The sequence below is a fragment of the Nothoprocta perdicaria genome, unplaced genomic scaffold, assembly GCF_003342845.1.
Source record: "Nothoprocta perdicaria isolate Ctin4 unplaced genomic scaffold, notPer1 scaffold_58, whole genome shotgun sequence".
In the NCBI taxonomy this organism is placed as follows: Eukaryota; Metazoa; Chordata; class Aves; order Tinamiformes; family Tinamidae; genus Nothoprocta; species Nothoprocta perdicaria.
The window spans coordinates 2,603,617-2,609,869 of NW_020455843.1; positions in this window are offsets into that span (position 1 = coordinate 2,603,617).

Below are 6,253 nucleotides of genomic sequence, written 5' to 3' on the forward strand. Positions count from 1 at the left end.
GGGGCGAGCGCTGCCGGCTCAGCCCCGCACTCCCGCCCGCAGCCGGCCCGGGCAGGCTGCTCCTCTTCGCCGCATGCCTCCGGGGCAAGCGGGAGAGCCACTTTTTTTTTTTTTTTTTTTTTTTTCTTTTTTTTTTTTTTTTTTTTTTTTTTTTTTTTTTTTTTTTTTTTCTTCTTTTTTTTCCCTTCTTTTTTTTTTTTTCTTTTATTTCTCCTTTTTTTTTATTGCTGATATTGCTTTTTTTTTCCCCCCTCTCTCTTCCTCCTCTCCAGCAGCAGACTGGAGGCGGCGCGCCGGGGGATGATGCTCCCCGCTGGGTTTATCCCGAGCCGCCTGCCCGAGCCCGCAGCCCGCGCCTCGCCTCCGCGGCCGCGGAAGAGCGGGGAGGGGCTTAGCGCCTTCCTCCTCCTCCCCCTCCTCCTCCTCCTGCTCTTTCCCGGCCCCTCTGCTCCCCGCTCTCCGCCTGGCCTCCCGCCGGCACCTGCATCTCCAGTGAAGGCCCCTAGTGCCCCATTTAGCCCAGCTCCAGCCCCAGGTTGTCTTGGCACTGCCCCATTGGCCTCCCAGAAAGGATCTAAGGTTTGCACTGGATCATTTCCAAAGGTCGCTTCCAACTGTCATCGTTCTGTGATTGTGTCATCCTGCTGCTCACCCGAAATCCCTTCTCTGTGCTGAGTGCTCACTTGTGGTGACACCTTCAGCCCTTGGTCCTGATCCATCTTCTGATCCGGAGGGCAAGCAGCCCGGCATGGCWTGAACCTGCACGACTGGACTCTGCTCCTAAAGCCACCCCTCTTGCATCCATCCCACTGGGGTGGACCAGGACAAAACTGCCCCATGCAGCAACACKTAAGAGTGGTGTTGACCACTTAGTAACAGGGACACAAACTCTCGGCCTTGGCCCACTCTAAGAGACACGTCCTACCTTCTCCCACCATGACAATATTAATCCTCCCATTACATTAATCCTCCCATGACACAATAGTCTCCTAGGTGGCCTCCCAAAACCACCTCAGGTGTCCCATCACACTCATCTCTCTTCATCCACATCCCCACATGTCCTCCTCCTCCAACGCTATCCAACCCCAGCCTTTGGCATCATCTCTCTGTTCTCCCTCCCTGCAGCCTCTTACACCTCTTATCCTCATGTCCCAGAGGGTCACCCTCCCTTAGGGAGCTGAGCAGTAGAGCCCGGTTTCTGCAGCCACCTCTTAATCTTTACGATGATGAGTGAGCATCATTTCCCACCACCTCCATTTCATGCTTGGAGTAGCTGAGACACAAAAAATGTGAAGTGATGTCTTCAGTTTCACCCAATAATTAACTGGCCATCAGGGTAAGAAGCCTCATTCCCAACTCTGCACTCTATATAAGTGGACACCCTTATTCTACTTTCCAACACAGGCCTGACCTTTAAAGGACTTTTCTTTTTCTTTTTTTTTTTCTTTTTTTTTTTCTCTCTTCTCTGCTCATCTCTTGTTCTCCTCTCACATCCCACCTCCGTCTTCCGTTTTCCCTTCCATCCTCCCTCCCTTCTTCCCTGAAAAACTTTTGCCTTTTTTTATAAGCATAGAAGCTTCTCTAGCAAATGAGAGAAGTATTGGGTATTTTTTTCAAATTGAAAGCTCAGGAGGTACTTTTGAACTTCTGCAATGAGAAGTTTTCTCTACTGCTGAGTCAGGTATTTTGGTCAAACAGGTATTATAAACGAACATATTTTTTTCTTCCTTGCTGGAGCTGTTCAGGGTTCTTAACTTGCATTTCCTAGTGGCATAACCTTATTAATTCTCCACCAAGTCCTTCCTTAAAACCGGGGGAAATGGACCTTTCTATTTTTTCAGGAGAAAAAAACAGTGCAGAAAAATAATTCAAACTGTTGTTTCTAGATATTGTATATAAAGAGGTTGATAAAACACTTACATTTTTCTCATTTTTCTTTTTTTTTTTATCTCCTCTCTTTTTCTTTTCTCTGCGTAATACTTCAAGAAGAGGGGGTGATCCATGGCCTTGCTTTGTTCTTTTAAAAATTTTTACCATGTACCAGTCAGGAACTGTTCAGTTAGCTGGTTTTCTGGTTCTGTATCAGAATAGGGAAACTATAATAAATGAATGTCTTTAAAAACTATATTTCACATCCAAAATGAGTATTTTCTCAGTTACTCACTAGGGAGAAATAAAGTGTTAATAAAATCTCATTTAGAGCCAAAAAAAAGATATTACTTCTGAGCACTTTTTTTTTGACTCCTTTAAGAGGAGTATGATTGCATTTAAGGAAATTTCAAAATGAAATTGCATTGAAATGCAATTGAAACATCTAGCAGAGAAACTGGGGAAATGATTGGATTTTTCTGCTTATTATTATTTTTAATTATTTTTCAGACTCTTTTTAGAGTTCTATTTTTGCAGGAGCTATTTGCCTAGGAAAAAAAAAAAGAAAAAGAAAAAAAAAATATCTGCTAGAACATGTGTGAGTGTGTGTATTCTTTCAACAATGAAAGAGTATTTTACTTGGAAAACCTCTGCTGTGCACTTAGGAGCGAGATAGTCCAGCACCTTCAGGCTCAATCCTCTCTGTGCTGAAGGAGGTGACTTGGGTCCCATCAGGTCATGTCTTAAGGGTGAAACAGGTTCAGTTGCTCCAGTTCAGTGTCCACACAGTGATGCTTGTGGCAGCAGAACACTGCACCTTCTCCTGCCATTGAGCTACCATAAAACCTTCCTTTGGGTCAAACTGGGTCACTTTGGGTCACTCTCTTAGTGTGCACATGAAGGGCTGGACAATGCCAGAAATARCCGTCCATGAATGCGCTTACTTCTTGCAGTAGAGAGGTCACCTTCTAAGACTAAAAATATCTGTGCATCTCCTTCCAGTTCTAGCTAGAGCTTCCAGTTGGATCTCCGTGTTGGAGCTTCCCCCTACTGCAGTAGGGTGGGCAGTGCTTGATGCCCATGGCCATTGAGGCTGCTCAAAGTGGCTGGAGAAAAAGCAGCAGCAGCAACCTCCTCCTTCCACAATGCTGGGGATGGGAAAGGAGACATCAACACRGCCTTGCAGTCTCTTGTCAGGCTAAGGGCAGGCCACAACATCTCCTGTCTAGACAAGGGAGAGGATTCTAAAGGAATCAGTGCCAAGAATGCAACTTTTCTCCCTCCTTTTGCAGAAAAAAAATATCACTAGGGACTTGGGGGAAAAGAGAACATCCAGGTATAGTCAAACCCCAGTATTGGTGTGAATAAGGAGTAATTTCCTGTCTTTTCTGTAATTAGGTGCGCTGGGGAGGAAGAGAAGCAACCTAGGCATGGGGAAAGCCACCCAGAAGCTACATGCTTCAAATGCCATGATGGGAGAGCTACCTTATTTATCGTCTCTGAGCTTTCTGCTAGTTGCTGGGTGGATGCTGAGATGAACRGAGTTAATTAAAAAGCACTACTTCCATGCACAAAGCCCACTCCTAATATTACCTGCTACTTTTCCCTTACGAACAAATCAAAGTATCGATCAGCAAAGTCTAAAAAAATCCCACTGTGACTCACATTAGACCTGCCCTGAACAGCTTCTCCCTGGAGCCCTGAACTTGGCAAAGCCAATGGATGCAGGAGAGAGGAGAGTTGTCCATGGAGGAATCACTGGGCACAGAAGTCACATAAAATACACTGACTGCAAGAAATGCATTTGTAAGAATGGAACTGTCTACCCTGAAAGCGACTTCTCATCTGCCTTCACCAGCTAAGATCTCAGTGGAGATTATGACCCTTGATATGCCCTGCATGCTCATGTGCTAGGAGATGCTCCTTGATGTAAAAATTGCTCTGAAAACAGGACAAGGAAACGAGAACGGTCTCTTTTTGTGAATGGAGAAGTGATGCACGGAGAGATGGAGGGATTCACACGAAGGAGGAAGGCTGGGGAAAAGCCAGGACATTCCTAGGACATCCAGCCAGCCATGCTACAGCAGCACCCAGACACAAACCCCTCCTGTTTCAATGCCTCCCAGGGAAAGAGTGGCAGCTCCCTGGCCCGTGACGCATAAGGGCAAGCTGCTATTGCTAGGAGAATAGGGGRCTTTAGACCAAAAAGCTGAACTGGATAGGGAAGTGGGGTGAGGAATGTCAGAATTTGTGGAAACAGCTGYGATTTTTCTGTGGTAACAGGAAAAGCCAGGCACACATGGGGAGCAAGCATCAGAGAGCTTGGGAAACTCTTGCACTGACTATCTTGGTCTCCAGAGCTGGGAGCGATTGGAGTGTTCCTGCTCTTTGGTCAGGTTCCTCAAACATTGCTAGACCTCGTCTTTTGGAAAATCCCAGCATTTGGACTCTTATCACTAAAAAAGAAAAGCCAGTGCACTTTTAGGTCAGTTCTGCAAACATTTTTGGTCTTACCTTGAACAGGCTTTATGTTCAGCAGCTTTGCTGATGAGCTGACCTTGTTGATATGATTGATAAGATTGTGTTGCAACGGCTCAAACCTTCTGAAAATCCATCCATACACACATCAGAAGAGCACAAGTCCAGAGACTGCAGAAACCCAGAAAGTCAGTCCCTCTTCGCCTTAGGAATAATCCATATTTCCATGCTGGATTTTCATTTGCTTTTCAGAGTCAAAACATATGGGCCCTAAAAGTAAAGGCTTGTGTGCAAGGAGAAATATTTGCCAAAGCAATCTGCTGAACAAAGCAGGAATATACTGCCTGCTGTGCTAAGGATGTTCAGAGATAGAGGAGAAAAAGAGGTGAACTGTCTCTTCTGTAATACGCTCAGAAATATTTGACAGACCGGAAGCAAATCCGGCAGTGGATATCGGGTAGCCTTTAAGAGGAAGGAAGGAGTGAAGGACATCAGAAGTGAGGTGAAACTCCTTGCCCTATAGCAGTGCTGCTAGGGACACCAAAAGAAGATGGGTCAGGGATAGAGAGTTATTTTCTAGATGTGTTAAAACACAGGGAATGGGAAAGACAAGGTCGGTGTGTCAGGGATGACTGGAACCTTGACTGCAGGTATGGGAAGATGCTTCTGAGCAAGGAGGCACAAGATGCTTTGCAGTGGGATGGTTCCTGGGGAAGCTCTCAGATTATATGCCTTTAGGACCCCTCTTTGACTGCTACAGGAGTAGGAGTTTTCCATGAGAGTCATTGCACGCTTGTCCTTGGCATTCTGGTGCTGTTTTGTCTCTTTTGAACATCTTTCCTCCAAAAACATTTYCACCCACAGAGCTAGAGGCAAGGATGTTCTCACTCACTTTATCTATACATGCGATCAAAGAGGGAGAGCAGCAGGTCAGAGCTGCAGGGAAWAGCCTCAGATTTAAATCCGTGAAGCCACACCAATTACTCAAGGGCATGTGGTCTCCTTGCGTGCTTCAGCTCTGTCTCATCAGGTTTTGCTAGGGTGAAAGAGCTGTGAACTGGAAATGTGACTGGGTTTTCCAATACAGGAAGTGTTCTTCTTCCAACTCCTCTGAATTGTTTGCAGATATGTCATTTTGGGACTCCCTGTTTGCTCACCCTTTGCGAGAATGTCACACAGCCCCATTAAACTGGGCTAGCAAGACAGTAGGGAAGTTATTTGCTACCATTTGAGAGAGGGAAAAAGGGAGGAAAAAAAAAAAGGATAAAAACCTGTAACTGTTGTAGAACCTTTCCAGGAAGATCTTAATTCTCCCAAGGATTCCAGAGTTTCTCAGAGTCTGTAGGGTGTTTAAGCTCACTGCCAGCAAGCATCACTTTCTGGGAAAAAATGCAATAACCTTGGGAATCCTTGAGCATTTGCAAATGAAGGATCTGGAGCTGAGCTCCTTTGGTGAGACTCRGGGAAGCCTGAGGTTCTAATCAAGTCAATTGGGGGGCCACCACCTTGTACAGTTGTGTCATAGGTAAATGTAAAAAATCACACTTCTCTCAAATGACCACTGAAACGAAGCTGATGCTGGATGGGATACAGCAGGTTTAATCTGTCACACTGCAGTTGCATTGAGGTGAACAAAAGGAAGAGGTGATTTGAAGGACACAATTCTCCTTATCACCCTATATTGTATGTATAGGGACATATATGGGATACAATGAAAAGAAAACATTGAAGAACCAGGGAGACAATATACAATGAAAGGAGGCTAGAGATTATAATTAATTCCTAGGTCTGGGCTTTAGGGATAATATTTACACTAGCCATAATGTAGGCAAGACCTCTTAGACAAAAGAAATACTTTCCTCTATCCTTTTTGCTCTCAGTAAAACCATTGAAGAGGGCAGAAAGG